The sequence below is a fragment of the Chrysochloris asiatica genome, unplaced genomic scaffold, assembly GCF_000296735.1.
Source record: "Chrysochloris asiatica unplaced genomic scaffold, ChrAsi1.0 scaffold00329, whole genome shotgun sequence".
NCBI classification, from domain to species: Eukaryota; Metazoa; Chordata; class Mammalia; order Afrosoricida; family Chrysochloridae; genus Chrysochloris; species Chrysochloris asiatica.
This window is the reverse complement of record NW_006408847.1, coordinates 2116694-2136703: the sequence shown is the minus strand read 5'-3', so window position 1 is coordinate 2136703 and position 20010 is coordinate 2116694. Positions and strand designations below refer to the sequence as shown.

Genomic DNA, 20010 nt, shown 5'->3' with positions numbered 1-20010 from the left:
TTTTTTAATCCCCCTCATATGGAAAAGTCTGCACAACTTGACCAAGATAAACGAAGATTCTTACAAGTACACAAGACAATGGGACAACTTCAGTAAATGCTATAATATACAATTTTGAAACAATAGTAATAACTAAAAATCCTATGTTTGGTTACATAGGGAGATACGAATGCATATCTGAGTATACATGTACCCCAATTTGTTTATCCATTCATTTGTTGATGAGCAATGAGCACTTAAGTTGTTTCCATCTTTTTGTTATTGTGAATAATACTGCAATGAACATTTGTGTGCATGTGTCTATTCTTGTCATTGTTCTAAAATCTCTTGGGTATATACCTGTTATTGTTGTTGCTAATAAGTGCTGTCGAGTCGGTTCCAGCTAATAGTGATCATGTATAGGGTTTCCGTGGAGTGGCTGGTGAGCTTGAACCACCAACCTTGTGGTTCAAGGCGACCTTGCCGTCCAGTTTATTAATCCACAGCGCCACACCAAGACTCCTGGATACATACCTAGGAGGGGGATTACTGGATTGTCAGGCATTTCTAGCTTTTTAATGAAGCACCATGCCATTTTCCATAATGGCCATACCATTTTACAATCCTTCCAGCAGTATACAAGAGATCCCATAGCCTCACAACCTCACCAGCATTGGCTGATTTTTGTTTTCTTGAACTTTTCTATTAATGCTGAGGTGAGATGGTATCTCATGATGGCTGATGATCAAGAGCATCTTTTCATGTATTTGTTGGCCACCTGAATGTCCTCGTTGGTGAAGTGTCTGTTCATGTCCTTTGTCCATTTTTTGATTAGACTGTTTGTCTTTTTGTTGTTGACATTTTCTACATACTTCTGAGATTAGACCTTTGTCAGATATGCTATTGCCAAAAACTGTTTCCCAGTCTGTAGGTTCTCTTTTTACTTTCTGGTAAAATCTTTTGATAAGTATTTAATTTTTAGGAGGTTCCAGTTATCTAAATTATTATTTTTAGTTGTTTTGTGAATTTGTAGTTGTAACTTGATAAACTATGTCAAAGAGTAGGTACCCTAGTTTTGTTCCTATATTATCTTCCAGAAACTTTATAGTTTTAACTATAACATTTGGGTCTTTGACCCATCTTGAGTTCATTTTTTATCCATGGTGTGAGGTATGTTAGACTGTTTCTTCCCCACTGAATGGACTTTGACCATATGCTGAAGACAGCTTTCTATAGATGAATGGATTTACTCCGGGGTTATCAATTCTATTCCATTGGTCTATGTATCTGTTCTGATAACTGAAATGGTATAAAAAGTTTAGTGACTGAAAAGAGTGAGGTCTCTTACTTTGCTCTTCTTTAATCTTGCTTTAGCTATTCAGGGCCTTGTTCTTTTTCATATAAAGCAGGAGATTATTTTTTCCATTTCATTAGAGAATGTTTTTAGGGATTGGATCAGGATTGCATTATATCTAGATTGCTTTGTTAGTTTTTGTTAGGTGCCATCGAGTCGGTTCCCAGTCATGTTGTTGTTGTTAAGTGCCATCGAGTCAGTACCAACTCATAGCAACCTTATGCACAACATCCTGCCTGATCCTGGGTCAACCTCACTACTGTTGCCATGCTTGAGCCCATTGATGCTGCCAGTTGGCCAATCCATCTCACTGAGGGTCTTTCTCATTTTCTCTGACCCTCCACCCTACCAAACATGATATTGTTCATGTCTGAAGTTTGAGAGACGAAGTTTGGCCGTCTTGGCCACCAATGAGCACTCTGGCTGCACTTCTTCCAAAATAGATCTATTGTTTCTCTTGGCAGCCCATGGCATTTTCAATATTCTCCTCCAACACCGTAACTCAAAAGCATCAATTCTTCTACGGTCTTACTTACTCACTGTCCAGCTTTCACATGCATATGAGGTTATTGAAAATACCATGGCTGGGGTCAGGCTCACAAAGCTGACATCTTTGCTCTTAAACACTTAAAAAAGGTCTTGTGCAGCAGATTTGCCTAATGCAATATATCCTTTGATTTCTTCATTGCTGCTTCCATGAGTATTGATAGTTGATCCAAGAAGAATGAAGTCCTTGACAACTTCAATCTTTTCTCCATTGATAAGAATGTTGTTTATTGGTCCAGTGGTGAGGAATTTTGTTTTCTTTACATTGAGACACAATCCACACGGAAGGCTGTGCTCTTTGATCTTCATCAGTAAATATTTTAAGTCTTCTTCACTTTCAGCAAGCAAAGTTGTATCATTTGCATATCACAGGTTGTTAATGAGTCTTCCTCCAATCCTGATGCCACGTTTTTCTTCATATTACCCAGCTTCTCGGATTATTTGTTCAGCATACAGGTTGAATAAGTATGGTGAAAGAATACAACCCTGTTGCACATCTTTCTTAATTTTAAACCATTCAGTGTTCCCATGTTCTGTTCAAGCAACTGCTTCTTGGTCCATGTACAGATGCATATGAGGTGACTGAAAATACCATGACTTGGGTCATGTCTTAGTCCTCAAAGTAACATCTTTGCTCTTTAAAACTTGAAAGAAGTCCTTTGCAGCCTATCTGCCCAATACAATACATCATTTGACTTCTTGACTGCTGCTTCCATGAACATTGATCGTGGATCCAAGTAAAATGAAATCCTTGACAATTTCAATCTTTTCTCAGCTTATCATGATATTGCTTATCAGTCCAGTTGTGAGGATTTTTGTTTTCTTTACACTGAATGGCAATCCATACTGAAGGCTACATGTATTCTTTGATCTTCAGGATCAAAGAATCAAAGATTTGTATGCTTTCGGTAGAATTGACATTGACATTCATGCATATATCAAAGCCAAGATCTGTATTCTTTGCTTTGAGCAGTACTGCCTTTTTCAAATGTTAAATCCTCCAATCCATGGGCATGAAATGTTTTTCCATTTATATAAATCTGAAATTTAGTTCTCTTAAGTCCAAAGAGCTGGATTATTGAAAATGGTTGTGGTGCAGTGAATTACTTGATATGACTCTTTTGGACACAGTCTTTGTACCTCCCATTAATGACTGGGTGGGATCATGCAAATTGGCATATGGAAATCTAACATGGGGATTCCTCAGTTTTGCCATCTTGTTGGGTTTTAAATTAGCCATCTCAGAAGCAAAAATGGGAACCTCCCTACCATCAAAAATGAAGATCCAAGAGTGGATTGTGCCCATTGAACCCCAAGGTCCCTGTGCGCTGAACCTTCTTGATCCAGGAGACAGAGAGCTGTAACAACAAAGAAGTGGCAGAGGAGTGACAGCAGCAGAATCGAGTACATGAAACAGAGCAGTGGACTTCGTGGCCCACAGAGCAAGAAAAGCTGAGAGCTAGCTTATGGAGTAGGGTGCCTCAGGCACTTATTCATTGGAGCTAGTTTTGCTGACCCATGAAGCTAGAGCTGAAAGCCTTTAGGCTGAAGCTGATAGCAGAGTCAAATGCCCTTTTAAAGCCTTTATCAACAGCACTAAAAGAGCTTTGTAACATTGCCCAAGCAGAGCAGAGGTCCAAGAACCAAGTGGCTGAGAGACTTACTACTAGAGAGAAGCGTGCCTATGGGCATGGCTGAGAAGAGGTACTCCTGACCAGAGAACACAGAACTGTGTCCAGAGCATTTCTGATTCTGAATTGTAACCTGGTATGGCACTGTGGGGTAATACACTGGATCGAAAGGTTGGTTTAAACCTCAAGGTTGGGGTTCAACCAGCTGCTCCTTGGAAATCTTATACAGGGTCGCTATGGGTTGGAACAGACTCGAAGGCACTTATCAACAACAACAACTTACCTAATAAACCCTATAATGGTAAGTATTATCTGTGCGTTCTGTGTGGACATTGCAATGAGTTGTGCCACCTGACAGCAGCAGAGGTAGAGGGAAGGGGTAGGTGGGGAGAGAAATGGCTGGTATCAGAATTGGTAGGAAGGGTGGAGAGTGGAGGGATGTCTGACTTCTCTCCTTCCTGAGAATCAGCATTGGGCTGCTGTTGAGTTTGATTCTCTTTTCTCCTTGTGAAGTAAGAGGTCACATGTAACTCCCATGCTATTTTTACAATGGCTCTTTAGCAAGTAACATGTATGTATGTATGTATGATTGCAAGTCCATGTGTTAAATAATTTGTACCTACCAAAACATTTCAGTGACCAAGAACCATCCAGTCTGTCATTAACATTAGGACCACCATGATGGTAATGGGGGAGGAGGGGCCCACCATGATCAAGCTTACATAGGGATTGTGCTGCTTCAAAGAACTAACTTGGTTTTTGAAGCTGGTGGATCAGAGCATTACCACACATCCTGTTCCTTAGAGCAAACGGCCCTTCAATTAGGACACTGGCATGGTATTTTAAAGTTGGGTAAAAAAAACTTTAAAAAATAATACCATTTTTGGATGCTTTTGATATTTAGATGCCTAGAAAAATGAACTTCTATTGTTCTAACTTTTGTAGTGCCGCCTCCTCCACAGAACCAACATCTAAACTACTTGGAAGTCATTTATTTTTCACTACCAGTCCATTCTAGATGTCTCTCTAGTGTCATCTGAGGGCATATATGATATTTCACAATAGCTAATTCATTACCTTTATCTCCCTGCAATTTGCTTGGGTACACGTTGTGAAATATATCAGGTCATATGTCATGCCTTATTAATTCTTGAGTTTAATACCTATCAAACCAAGTAAACAACTAAGAACTGGCAGGTTTTCCTTTAAAAAGAAAAACGATGTACTAATTTATATTGGAAGAAGTGCAGCCAGAGTGCTCTTTGGAGGCCAGGATGGCCAAACTTGGTCTCTCATACTTCAGACATATTGTCAGGAGGGACCAGTCACTGGAGAATGATATCATGTTTGGTAAGGTGGAGGGTCAGAGAAAAAGAGGAAGACCCCCAGTGAGACAGAGTGGCAAAGTGGCAGCATCAATGGGCTCAAGTGTGGCAACAATAGTGAGGTTGGCCCAGGACCGGGCAGTGTTTCGTTCTGCTGTGCATAGGGTCGCTATGAGTTGGTACCGACTCAGTGGCACCTAACAACAACAACAACAATAATAATTTGGTTGGTTGACTTGTTTCTGAGTATTTAAAGGAGCTCTGGTAGCATAGTGGTTACAAGTTGGGCAGCTAACCTCAAGGTCAGCAGTTTGAAACTACAAGCTGTTCTGCAGGAGACAGATGAGTCTTTCTGCTCCTGTAATGATTTACAGCCTCAGGAACCCTGTGCAGAGTCAGAACTGACTCCATGGCACACTACCACCACAGACTCACAAAAAGGCTAGCACCATCACCACCCTCAAGCTTACCATTTTTTAGGGCAAGGTGGGGAGATGGGCAGAAGGGATGAATAAATGAGAAGGCTCAACTTTCAGGTTCTTTTTCTTAGAAGTAAGAGGTTCAGCTTCATGTGAACTAAAGAAACTGAACTTTAGTTCATCTGGATCCAAAATAGCTCTTGAGGTCATTCCATTACCACTACCCCAGTGGCAGATCCACCTACCACCCATCGCAAGCCTTTGAATAATTGACTGGAAAGGGGTATGTCACAGAGAAATGGAGACAAGACTACTAAGGGCCCTTCTATTCTTTTGAAAAATAAATAAACTCAAGTTTTAATGCTTGAAAGTCCGTACTATAATCTTACTGGTTGGTAATATAGGAAGTATGTAGCTCTATCTATCTATCTATCTATCTATCTATCTATCTATCTATCTGTCTGTCTATCTATCTATCTATCTATCTACCTGTGTGTGGTGTTAAATGTCGTTGTGTGTGTGTGTTTGTGGTGTTAAATGTCATTGAGTCAGTTTCAACTCATAGTGACCCCGTATAGGGTTTCTGAGGAGCGGCTGGTGGGTTGGAACTGCCAACCTTGCCATTAGCAGTCAGTCTAGTGCTTATCCCACAGTGCCCCACACTAGGATCTTAAAAGTACTTTAATAGGATCTTAAAATATGCAGGAGTCCTGGTGTGTGGCGCTGTGAGTTAATGCGTTGGACTACAAGGTATGTGGTTCAAGCTCACCAGCTGCTCTTGGAAACCCTATACAGGGTGGCTATGGGTCGGAATCGACTTGACGGCACTTAACAACAACAACAACAACACTACCAGAGTTTCCTTTGCATATGCCCTATGACGGGGAAGAGAAGCAATGCCTAGACCACTAGGTAGAAGCCACAGTTTGAATGGCCCTAGCTGCCAACATTAGCAGAAGAGCCTAACCAGAAGAATTTGAGAAGCCCAGAGAGTCTTTGTGTGTCTTCTTAGCAGAGGGGTGAAAGAACTCTGATTTTCGAAGACTAATCTGGTTGTCTTCCAAAAAGAGACATGGCAGGACCTTCCAAAAAGAGACATGGCAGGACCTTCCAGAAAGAGACATGGCAGGAACACCAATAATGAAATGATTACAACAATTTACTCACGGTTTCCATTCATTCATCAAAGAAACGTCTATTGATCATGTACTGTATGACAGGCACCAGGCACTGAGATGTGTGGGATACAGTGATGAACAAACATGGAGCCCTCAGGAGATGCAGAAACCCGTGAGAAACAAGGCAGCAATGATCAGGTGACCAAGAGCTCTGATGGAGGAGCTAGAGGGTATCCCAGGAGCCCAGGCGAGACAACCTCAGTCCTAGAGTCTTGAGGGATGGATTGAGGCTGGTCAAGGGAAGGAAGCGGGAAAGGCAGTCCTGTCAGTAGAAACAGCAGGTACAAAAACATGGAGATTTCTAACAACCTGATGGCATTCAAGTGTGAAAGAAGCTTTAGTTCTTAAGTTGTTGTTGTTAAGTACCGTGGAGTCAGTTCCGACTCATAGTGACCCTACATAGGGTTTCCGAGGCTGTAAATCTTTACAGGAGTAGAAAGCCTCATCTTTCTCCTGCAGAACCGTTGGTAGTTTCGAACTGCTGACCTTGATGTTAGCAGCCCGATTTGTAACCACTACGCTACCAGTTCTGAAGTAGGTGACTCTAAAGCAAGCCTTTTTTAAAAAATTAAAAAGAATCACTATTATAAATGCCAATCACAGCTTTTTATTTATTAAGCACTTGTGTGTGCCAGGCATTGTCCTTTACACACGATAATTCATACATCTCTATGAGGTGGTGGTGGTGGTGATGTGCCGTGGAGTCGGTTCCAACTCATAGTGACCCTGCACGGGGTTTCCGAGGCTGTAAATCTTTACGGGAGCAGAAAGCCTCATCTTTCTCCCATGGAACAGCTGGTAGTTTTGAACTGCTGACCTTGCGGTTCGCAGCCTGATTCGTAACCACTACGCTACCAGAGCTCTATGAGGTAGGCACTGTCATTCCCATTTTACAGGTGCACAAACTTACTTCAAAAAATGCTCAAGAAAGTCACACAGTAAAGTATTGATTGATTGATTGTTGTTGTTAAATGCTGTCGAGTAGTTTCAGACTCACAGTGACCCTGTACAGGGTTTCCAGGCAGTGGCTGATGAGCTTGAACCACTTACCCTGTGGTTCAAACCAATATTGAAGTCCAGTGCATTAACCCACAGTGCCTCATCAGGACTCAGGTGATGCTAATTTTTCTCTTGACTTGAAAATCAGTCTGTACTGAGCCCTACAGGGCACATTAAGAGTTAAGCCATACAATAGAAAGTGAAAAGAATTCTAGATAGAAGAAAATTGAAGGTATGTGTAGTAGGGGTAGGGGCAAGGGGATGGAGAGGAGAAGGCAGGAGGCAAGTATAAGCAATTTATAATCACCCACAATCACCCACATATGAAATACAAGGCTGGGCACACGGAGAGATGAGGGTAAGAGGCAGTCATGGGCCAGGCTAGGCCAGGTTGGACTTTTTTTGTAGGCTGAAGGGTATGAACTGTAACCTGGAAATTATGAGAGCTATTGCAGACTTGCAAATATGGGATATTGGCAAGGAGAGACATGTTCAAGCTGAGGTGTGGTGAATGGGGCAAGCCTGGAAGCATAAACAAATGTAACCATCCAGTGTGCGATGATGTGAACTCAGACTAGGATAGCAGCAATAGTGATGGCAGGAGCAAATCCTAATAGAATTTTCTTACTTGGAGACTTTGTAAAATGATGTTCAAGTGTGAGATGATGTTCAGACAGCTTGTTGTTGTTGTTTTTAAGTGCTATGGAGCGACACTGTATAGAGTTTTCAAAAGGGAGCAGAAAGCCTCATCTTTCTTCCTCAGAGCAGCTGGCAGGCTTGAATACCAGACCTTGTAGTTTGCAGTCCAGTGTTGTGGCCTCCCTCATAGGAAGAGCGGCAGAGGAGTCTGTGTTGGGGTGGAATGGGGCAGTGGGTGGTGTGTGGGCTGGAGAGACAGAGTGGTGATGAGTTCCATTTTGGAAATGCTGAGCTAGAAATGCCTGTGGAACACCATATCTAGAAGACAAACAGGCTGTGCGCTTCGATGTGGACTCAAAGGAAAAATCTGAGCAGGAAAAAAAGATTTGAGCCTGATCTAGGCAAGAAAGAAATTGTAATCATAACAGTACTTACCAGGCACTGCCTATCATTCTTTTCATACATTTTCTTTTTAATCCTTTCAATAGTTACACAGATACTGCTATGATCACCATTTTATAGACTATGGATCTAAGACACAAGGATGTTCAGTAACTTGCCTAGGGTCACACTAATTCTGAAGAATCCACTTGCCTTGAGTGTCATGCTCTTTAAAATCTATCTATATGTGATAACATTGACAATAGCAACTCAAAAAATTTAGGGGAAACTTAGGGGGCAGTGAGGTTATGTTAATGTGGGAGGAACAACACAGAGAAATAGAATAAGAATGGCTGCATAACTCTAGGAATGTAATCAATGTCAAAGAATTATATTTATAAAATAGAAACTAATTAGCGTAGTGGTTACGAATTGGGCTGCGAACCGCAAGGTCAGCTGTTCGAAACTACAGCCGCTCCTCGGGAGAAAGATGAGGCTTTCTGCTCCTGTAAAGATTTACAGCCTCGGAAACCCTGTACAGGGTCGCTATGGGTCAGAACCAACTCGACGGCACTTAACAACAACAACAACAACAACAATAAATTGGTATATGTTTGGCTGTATATATTCCCAACAACAAAATAAATAAAATACAGTAACAGACCCATACTCTTATATATCTGAGTTTTCCACACAGTTTTGGCTGTGATGTATAATAGAAACATATTTGGCTGGTGTGGTGCTGTGGGCTCATCAGACTGTAGTCGTTTGAACTGCAAGTTTGGTGGTTCAAGCTCACCAGCTGCTCCTTGGAAACCCTATACAGGGTCACTATGGGTTGGAATTGACTCGATGGCACTTAACATGTAGTACGTGAAGTCCTGGTGTGGCGATGTAGGACAAGCACTGGACCACAAGTCTGTTTGAACCTCCAGGTGGGCTGCTCAAATTCACCAGCCACTCCTTGGAAACTCTATACAGGGTCGCTATGAGTCAGAACTGACTCAACAGCACTTAACAACAATAATGTAGTACCTACAAACTACGTATTTCCCTGAAACAAAGTTTGCATGAGATTACACTTAACCCTATGACATTTTCTATTCTATTTCATATTTTAAATATCCTGTATGCAATCCACTAACTTGATTTCACATCCCACTCATGAAATGCACAGTTTGAGAACTGCTGTTCAACAGCCTCCTGCCTCCCACCCTAGAATCCAGGTGAGTTCAGTGGGCCTGGGAAGATGAAGACAGACAGGACACATCAGAGAAATTAAGGAGAAATCTCGCTTTTGGGTGACTAAGTCCTAAGTATCACAGGATGGGGATCAAACCGTGCCCCAAAGAACGTCTGTAGAAGCTGTTCTTTCACTAATGAGACATTTATGGCTGACACATGTGTTTATGGTGATCAAAGTTTCTACAGTGGAGAATGAGAAAGAGGCAGATGCACTTAACTTCGAAGAATTATTTTTTTTAATGTTTTATTGTGAATTATATGATAGTTTACATGGGAGAGCCTTAGTCTTACATTCATTCCATCGTATATCATCTCATTGTCCTGGTTCCAATCCCCTCCATGCATCATCAACCAACCAAAGGGTATATCCTAGAAACCCATCCCCTACACTTCCCCCTCCTCCCCCCAGTTTTCGGCCCACAGTCCCTTTCCCTCTCTCTGGTCCAAAGTCCCCAGTCGCTTCATCACTCCATGTCATCATCTCTGTCTCTATCTCAGGCACCTCTGTTTCTCTGGGTAGGGTCCCGCTCTTGGCTCTTCTCTGTTGATGGTCCCAGAGGCCTCCGCTCCTATCCTGGAGAATTAATCACTCCTTCCTTGTTACAAAACTTCTACCTTTGCATTTCCAACCCTCATAATCTGTCCTGATAAGCATTATTCACTACAGTATCACGAGTTACCCATCTGTATTTCCTTTCATCAGCTGCGCCCAGACAGATTGAATAGTACCTACTGTTTCTCTGGTTACATTTATTCCAAGATATTTCATCCTTTGGGTGGCTATTGTAAATGGTATTGCTTTCCTAATGTCCTTTTCAACACTGTCATTTTTGGTATAGAGGAATCCAACTGATTTTTGTATGTTAATCTTATACCCTGCCACTTTGCTAAATCTTCCAATGAGGTCTAGTAGCTTTTTCACTGAGTCTTTGGGGTTTTCTACATATAGGATCATATCGTCTGCAAATAGGGAGAGTTTTACTTCCTCTTTGCCGATTTGGATACCTTTAACTTCACTGTCTTGCTGTATAGCTCTTGCTAAGACTTCCAGCACAATATTGAATAGAAGGGGTGACAGAGGGCATCATTGTCTGGTTCCTGTTTGCAGAGGGAAGGCTTTCAATTTCTCTCCATTGAGTGTAATATAGGCTAGTGGTTTTGATTATGTTGAGGAATTTCCCTTCAATTCCTATTTTGTTGAGTGTTTTTATCAGGAATGGATGTTGGATTTTGTCGAATGCCTTTTCTGCATCAATCGATATGATCATGTGGTTCTTTTCTTTTTTCTTATTTATATGGTGGATAGTGTTGATCGTTTAACTTGGAAGAATTTTTAAGTTGCTAGTTCTGAAATTGCTACAATAATACATGGCAGTAAGATTTGGGCATGCAGCCCAAAGAAAATCAGGTCTGGGCTGGTATTCACTTTGATATAATTCCTACTGACAGTAATTGCAATAGGAAAATAATACTTCTGAGGTGGAAGCTATGGAAAATGACATTCAACATCTTGCTCAGCAGGAAATGGTTTTGTGGGCAAGACTTTAGAAACTCGACCCCAAAATTCATCATAGACCCTGAATGTATGCATTCATCTCTCCATCCTATTTCACAGGTAGAAATAAAATGTTCCTTCTCATCTGTCTCCTCACTACCTCCAAGGCCTCACTCCACAGTTAGCCCTTCCTGACTCATCTCCAGTATATTATTTCCCGTCAGTACCGGTTCCTCCCCCTTCTGATTTCAAATATACATTGGTTTCCTCTAAAAAACTCCCCTTAGCATGAATGCATTTTTCTGTATCTTGATTATGGTGATGGTTCTGCAACTACATGCATTTATCAAAATGCACAGAACCATACACTTAAAAAAAGTGAATATTACTATATGTAAACGATATATTAATAAACTTGACTTAAGAAAAAGAGAAAACATATAAAGTCCCCACAGACCCTGTTCTTAATCCTGCCACTTGTGATTATCTTCCTTCCTTCTTTTCTCTGACACTTTTTCTCACCAATATCTTCATTCTACTTAAAGCCAAAGTCTTAGTTTGCATCTATACTCCTCTTCGTACCCCTGAAACTTCTACTTGAAATTCCTTTTCTTTTAGAGGTAGAGAACATCATTGTTTCTCCTCTGCCTCTTGAAGTGCTTCTTTGATTCCTTCTTACCAGTCCTCTAACTCTAGAGATTTGGCAAAACGTCCCTCACATAGAGAGCTCAACCTGCTCTTATGGTTTAAATGACTGCTGAATGTGTTTTGACTCCCAAATCATGGTATAGATAGAGCCCAGGGAACAACTCCATTCTGCTCTGTCACCACCTCAAACTCAGCATGTGCAGCCTTGAATCATCCCTCCTGCCTTTACCAGCTTCCCTCACTGGTGTTGATGCCTTCACCATTGGCCCTTCTCCCAGAATGGAAACCTGGGAAACACTAGACACCCAGACTTCTTCATCCCAGATGTCAATCATCAAGGTCAAAGAAGATGGCACACATGAAGACGTTCTGTGAGTGCTTATGTTCTAGACTTACAATGCAGTACTACTTAAATCTTTTCAACTCTTTCTTTGAAATGTCTTTCCATCTTATCTTTTTCTCCATCCCTTGCTCCCAGCCTATAGCTTCCTGCCTTCCTCCAGTATCTTCTGTATTCTGCTGTCAGTCCACCTGACTGTGCTTTTCCCTCTGACTCTGCTGCTTAAGAATCAAGCAGAATCAAGGATCATGCAGCACCTAACAACAAGCCTATGCTTCCACATCAGGTACTAAACACCCTCTTGGATTACGCCCCACCTTCCATATTTAAAGGATCCCCTGATGGCACAGTGGATTAAGCAATGGGCTGCTAACTGAAAGTTGGTGGTTCAAATCCACCAGCTCTCCTCAGGAGAAAGATGAGACTGTTTGCTTCTGTAAAGATGACAGCCTTGGAAACCCCATGGGGGCAGTTCTACTCTGTCCTATAGGGTCACGATGAGTTAGAATCAACTCCATGGCTTTGGGTTTGTGTTGCTGCTCTATTTAACCCTAATTCACATCCTGTCTTAATGTCCACAAATTCTCCACCTAGACCTTTTGGCCAACCCCTCTTCAATTGGAGTCCTGGTGTGCTACTGCAAGATAATGCACTGGACCACAGTTTGGTTTGAACTGTAAAGTCAGTGATTCAAATTCACCAGCTGCTTCTTGAAACCCCTATACAGGATGTCACTATGAGTTGGAACCAACTCAATGGCACTTAACAATAACAACAATATAGCTAGAACTCTGCCTTTGCTTGAAGTCCTGGTGTGGTACTGTGGGTTAATGTGCTGGACTGCTCAGTCAGTTTGAAACACAAGGTTGGCAGTTCAAGCTCACTACCACTCTTCGGAAACCCTATGCAGGGTTGCTATGAGTTGGAATTAACTTGAGGACACCTAACAATGACAACAACAGTGACAATAATAATATAGCTCTCTACATTTCCTTGGAGTGCTGGTGTGGTGTTGTGGGTTACTGTGCTGGACCGCAAAGTCGGTTTGAACCTCAAGGTTGGCAGTTCAGACTGCCGCTCCTCGGAACCCCTATACAGAGTTGCTATGGGTCTGAACCGACTTGACAGCACTTAACAATAACAACAACCTTTGCTTGGGCTATTCCCTCAGTCTGTTTTGTCTTTCCCAATTCTTTCTTCCATCTAAAGCTTGCCTATTTCTCTAAGCTCTAACTTTAGTTCCTCTTCCTCAATTCTATTCTCTCTTTATCCAGCCTCTTTATTTACTCTCTCTTCTCTGAACCATTATTGTATTTATTGCCTGTATCCTGTAAATTGACACTGAATGTTTTGTTCACACCATTCCCTTAATGGTTTCTTGTGTGATATTCTTGAATCTAGAGTTAAATTCTAAATGAATGCTCCTTAGAAGCAAGGATGGAGACTTCATCTCACGTACTTTGAACATGTTCTCTGGAGTGCCCAGTCCCTAGAGAAAATATCATGCTTGGTCAGTAAACTACAGGGTCAGTGAAAAATAGGATGCCTCACTGAGATGGATTGACACAGTGCTGCACAAATGGGCTCCAACACAGGAAAAATTGTGAGCATGGTGCAGGACTTGGCAGTGTTTCACTCTGTTGTACTTAGGGTCTCTATGAATCCAACAACACAATCTTCATTAGAAACCACATTCCAGAAACCTTCCTAGATTGGTTTTCTCAATAAAGTATCTTTTCATCTGCAGCTTACCACAGTGAATGTACCATATGTTATTCAATCAAGTAGTAGTACTGTGCATTTAGATTTAGTGAGAAGAATGTCCTAGTTATGAGTCCAGACTCTTCTTTTATTGGAAAAGTTACTTCTTTGAGCCTTATTTCCCTAAATGCTCAACTGTGAGATTTAAACATTATAGCAATGACATGTTCTGGTGGTTCATTGCTATGCTGATGAAAACAAGGACTTGAACCAAGTGGCTGGCTGATTAATTCAGTGATATTCCTTGGACAGAAATGGAATCTTGAATACTGACCATTATTTAGATTCATGCCAAAACCAAACACCCAAACCCACTGCCACTGAGTCAATTCTGATTTATAGTGACCCTACATACCAGAGTAGAGCTGCTACCTAGGGTTTCTGAGACTACAAATCTTTATGGTAGTTGTTATTTGTTGTCGTTAGGTGCCACTGAGTTGGTACCGACCCATTAACAACCTTATGCACAGCAGAATGAAACACTGCCCAATCCTGGGCCAGCCTCACTACTGTTGCCACACTTGAGTCCATCGATGCTGCCACTTGGCCAATCTATCTCGTTGGGGGTCTTCCTCTTTTTCTCTGACCCTCCACCTTACCAAACATGATATCCTTTTCCAGAGACTGGTCCCTCCTGACAATATGTCCAAAGTATGAGAGACGAAGTTTGGCCATCTTGACCTCTAAGGAGCACTCTGGCTGCACTTGTTCCAAAACGGATCTATTGGTTCTTTTGGCACCCATGGCACTTTCAATATTCTTCTCCAGCACCATAACTCAAAGACATCAGTTCTTCTACAGTCTTCCTTATTCACTGTTCAGCTTTCCCATGCACATGAGGTTATTGAAAATACATACCATGGCTTGGATCAGACGCACGTTAGTCCTCAAGCTGACATCTTTGCTCTTCAACACTTTAAAAAGGTCTTATACAGCAGATTTGCCTAATGCAATACGTCGTTTGATTTCTTGACTGTTGCTTCCATGAGTGTTGATAGTTGATCCAAGAAGAATGAAGTCCTTGACAACTTCAATCTTTTCTCCATTGATAAAAATGTTGTTTATTGGTCCAGTGGTGAAGACTTTTGTTTTCTTTACATTGAGATGTAATCCATAACGAAGGCTGTGCTCTTTGATCTTCATCACTAAATGTTTTAAGTCCTCTTCACTTTCAGCAAGCAAGGTTGTATCATCTGCATATCGCAGGTTGTTAATGAGTCTTCCTCCAATCCTAATGCCACGTTTTTCTTCATAGAACCCAGCTTTTCATATTATTTGCTCAGCATACAGGTTGAATAAGTATGGTGAAAGAATACAACCCTGTCATACACCTTTCTTAATTTTTTAAAACATTCAGTTTATGGTAATAGACAGGGACAAATAAATTTCATAACCAAGAAAGAATGGAAGGGGGGATGAAGCTTCAAGAAGTAAGTATCCTGGTGGGTCAGTCAGCAGGGTTATCATACAGACAGCTCAATCTACCGTAAGGCATACAGTCTCCTGGGCTCTTTCAAGAAATAATCAGCAGCCCTCAATATGACTAGCTCTGATGCAATAAATCGACAAGGAAATACATTATACCTAAGCTAATAGTCCAACTATTATGTTTTGCTTTTAAAACCATTTAATTGTACAGGTATAAGGTTGGAAGCTAAACATAAGTTGCTACAAGTATGCCTATAATACAAAAAGCAAGTCTACTTTCGTCCATTTAAAGTTTCAATATGGTTTATCCTAGGAGCGGAACAAACCAAGGAAAAATTAAAACCTCACGGCCAGTTTCAAATGCAGATGAGCTTGATAGCCTACATAGGAGATACTTTTGTTAAGGATTCACATCCTGAAACGACTAAGTTTTCCCTATAATGACAGTCATATGAATTTATACTTGGTGTTTTTTTTTTTTTTTTAAAGTTAAATACTTCTATTTTAAAAGGGTTAAATTAACTTTTTTCTTTTCTTTTACTTCATCTTTGGTATTTGTTCCACAAATTTTTATATCCTGGCCAATGAATATGAGTGAATCAAGTTTTTATCCGCCAAACACAGCATGCACATAAAGACTGCAAGTAATGTAGCAAACAGGAAGACTGGGTATCTGTTCCACTTGCTACCTTCCCTGGAGTCGGCCTGTGAATTCCAGACTTTCTTTAACACCCATGGACAGGCAGTAGGATTACCTGCTAAATAATGAACATTGTAGACTAAAGTACTCATAGACACAGACCTGGCTGCACTTTGGTGAAAGCGATGAATTATTCAAGGGACTTGATGAAGAGGAAGTGATTTAGAAAAAATATATCTAGGAAAATAAATCGACTTGGCTGTCTATGTAGAGAGAGTTTTAGCATGAAACGTCCCATGTGGATTAAGCTCCAAACATGCCAAGAATACTTTGTACTGCGTTATAAATGAAAACCAGCCCCATGCAGATGGAATTCAGAATTTCATAACCTAACAAATCTGTCTCCTTCTTATTACAGAAACAGTTTTAACTATTCAAAACAAAATCTTAATAATTATTTCCGAGTCGATATATACAGGCTTTTTAGAGAGCAGTATAAATTTGATCTTTAGTAGACGCCTATTAAAAACATAGAACCTTTGTTTAAAAACAAAACAATTTATACTGACTATAAGTAAGAGCCTTAGCGAGATCCCAGAGCAATCCAACCCTTTTACTTTTAATGAAATTATGTTAAAAATGAATAAAACATACCTTCCCGTGGGGTTTACAGTGGAAGCAGAGATGTTAGAGCAAATTTCACAAGCAAAGGCTGCACTTTGAACAGGGCCTTTCACTCCCTTTCCTCCCCCTCTTTCATTTTTCAGGCTGCCAAATGTTTTCATGCTGCTTTTTAATGGTGGGATTGGCAACTTTGAATGGTCTTTCAGCCTTCAGGCATGAATTTCTTTCCTAAAGTGGTTTCTGGATTGAGATGTTTGTGGGGTCAAGGGATGAAGGGCATTCAGAGGATAATTGTTATTTGATAGTAGAAAATGAGAGGGAGGGGGCAAGATTTCAGTTAGCTTCTGCTTATCTTTCCTCTAAATAAATGGCACATGTCATGCCACTTCAGGAATCCCTGGGTGGCACGAACAGGTGCTCAATTACTCGCCAAAAGCTTGGTGGTCTAAACCTACCTACAGAGAAGCACATCATCACATATGCCTGGCTGTTGATGTTTCTGAAAGGTCACAGCTTTGAAAACCCAGGGGACACAGTTTCTGCACACATCGGGTCACTGTGAGTCGCAATCGCTGGCAACTATCACCACCACCACTTCATTATACAGTGTGACTAAATGGTAGCCATGTGACCAGGGGCAAATAAAAGCATCTGCCATTTGGATGATTACTTCCAGTACTACAGATGGACAAAGCATTGTGTTTGTAAAATGGTAATTGCTTTGTCAAAGATAATTCTTTCTAATGGTGACAGGAATCTGGAGACCACATTCTATAACTATTTGTTAAATTGAGTTTTCATCAGTGACCTTTTTTACTAAGACATAAAAGAGAAAGATAGCTAGTGTTTGCCATTTGTTTTCTGCAGTAATCAGGATGCTAACATTCAGAATTGTTGGCATGTCTGTGTGGCGCTGTGCGTTAATGTGCTAGACTGCAAAGTCAGTTTGAACTGCTAGGTTGGTGGTTCAAGCTCACCAGTCGTTCTTGGGAAACCCTCTAGAAGGTCGTTATGGGTCGGAACCGAGTCAATGGCACTTAACAGCACCAACATTTCGACTCATAATGACCTTGTGTGCAGGGTTTCTAAGGAGCAGCTGGTGTGTTTCAACCATCAATTTTGTGGTTCGTAGTCCAGTGCTTATCTGACATTACCCTATATAAAATGTTTACATGTTAGTTGTAACTTTTAGCCAGTCACATTTGATTTTTCACCCTGAGGAAATTTCTTTCTTAACTTCAAAGCCACATCCTATAACTACTCAGGACTGCTCATCTTAACCATTTAGACCCACATGTGTAAAATGTACATAGATGTGCAGTTATTCTCCTGTTCTAGAGATCTCTGTTTTCAAGTTCCATCGAGTTGTTCTGATTCACAGCGACCCTGTATAGGATCTCCAGGGAGCAGCTGGTGGGTTTGAACCATTGACCCTGTGGTTAGCAGTCCAGTGCTTATCCTACAGCACCACACCAGGACTCCTACAGAAGTGGTAAAGAAAATGGAAGGAAAGGATGTCAGATGGAGTATGTGCAGTTGACCTGGGAGTTGAAGTTCAAGGGTAGCTAGTGGCCAATCCAGGACTTCTGGTGTGGCACTATGGGATCAGCACTGGACTGTGAACCACAAGGTCGATGGTTCAAACCCACCAGCTGACCCTTGGAAATTTTATAAAGGTCATCATGAGTGGGAATCAACAACAGCAACAAAGTGGCTGATCCTACCTCCCTCAGTTCATTTGAGTATCTTTTAACACACTAGTTTGGGGTGACTTCTGCTTAGCCATGCTAAGAAGGGGGTGGGGTGGGTGGTATATTCAAAATATTTATCTGCATTTTTTTCTTAGATTCCTATGGTAATTAAGTTGCTGTAGGACAAGCATTAAATTACTAATTGCAAGGACGTTAGCACTTCAAACCTACCAGCCACTCCTCAGTTGCTATCAGTGGAAACCGAATCCACAAAACTTAACAATACCGAATCCACAAAACTTAACAACAGCCATACATACCACTAGTAGAGCCCTGGTAGAACCACGGTTAAACATTTTTCTGGTATTCATACTACTACTAGTTTGCTCAACTGCTAACCAAAAGGTCTGTGGTTTGAACCCACTAGACTAAAACTGTGCTCCATAGAGTACGGAGTAGAACCGTGGACCACCATTAAAAATAATATATATATATATATATTTTTTTTTACAGAAATCATGGTTGAATTTTCTAAAGTCTATCACCAGATCACCCTTGTTCTGCGTTACCTCTGGATGGACTCACATCAGCAGCTTTTCTTCGGCTATTTGTACCCCCCAGGGACTCCTTCCATAAACAGAATCCAACTCTTGCTGCTGAGTGGAAAAAGGCCCTGGGCATAAACTGAACAACTGAGCAGCAAAGTCAGTTGCTCCAAATTTACAAGGAGGTAATTTACTCACTAATGCAGTTGATATTGCTACACACCCCCAGATAGTGTTGGCTGTTGTTAATCTTGAATTACAAAAGAAGATTTGACCCCAAGCTTCCCTTCTTTTGAATATCCTGCAAATTCTTGCCCCTTCCTTTCCCCTCCAATGCTTCTATTTCACTGTTTTAATTCCCAGTAGAATCATAAGTAAGGCAGATTGTCCCCAGGAAAATAGATAGACATGCACCCTCCTCCCACTGTGCCGAATAGTCAAGGACAAACAGGCAAGCTAACAAGATGCAAATCCCATTCGATATGGCCAATGCCTTTTTTATTTCTAAGCAAAGGTCCAGAAAACTCACACTATTGGTCAGTTTTGTAGTATAGCTTAGATACCACGGTTGAATGTACAACCCTAATTTAAATAAATTGTATGTGGTCAGCAAGAGACAGTTTCATCTTTGTTTAGTTTGAGAGGCTATTTTCATGATTACCGAGACCTGATCTCATCCTCTTGATTAATGCAAAACTCAAGGCTAGTTGTCATTTACCCTCTAGCAACTCTGCCATTATGGGCCATTTTGGTGCCACCCATAATCACTGTTGGAAACCTGGTGTGGGGCTGTAGGATAAGCACTGAGCTGCTAACCGATAGGTTGGAGGATCAAACCCACCAGTTGCTCTGTGGAAACCCTATGCATGATTGGTATGAGTTGGAACCCATTTCACGGCATTTAACAACAGCATGATCACTGTTGAACTCTTGTAGCTGGAAAAGAAGCATTATGGGAATTGAGCAATGTACACAATGGCAGTCTTGCTGGTAAGTAGCAAATGTCACTTAACCCAATTCTGTTGAAAGACCTGAGAAATCCTCTTAATTCTCCTGGAATCCAGATTTCTGGGTCCATAGAGTTGGGTGTCCTGCTTAGGCCATCTGCCCTTAGCTGTCCTTTTGAAGCTTGAGCCTAGAAG

At 41.2% G+C, this 20010-nt stretch overlaps 1 protein-coding gene across 1 annotated transcript in view; it reads right to left on the bottom strand.

The window, feature by feature from the left end:
- The window catches only part of TRIM2 (tripartite motif containing 2), a 312448-nt gene that overhangs the window by 145268 nt on the left and 147170 nt on the right, over window positions 1-20010 (bottom strand). The window lies entirely within an intron of this gene.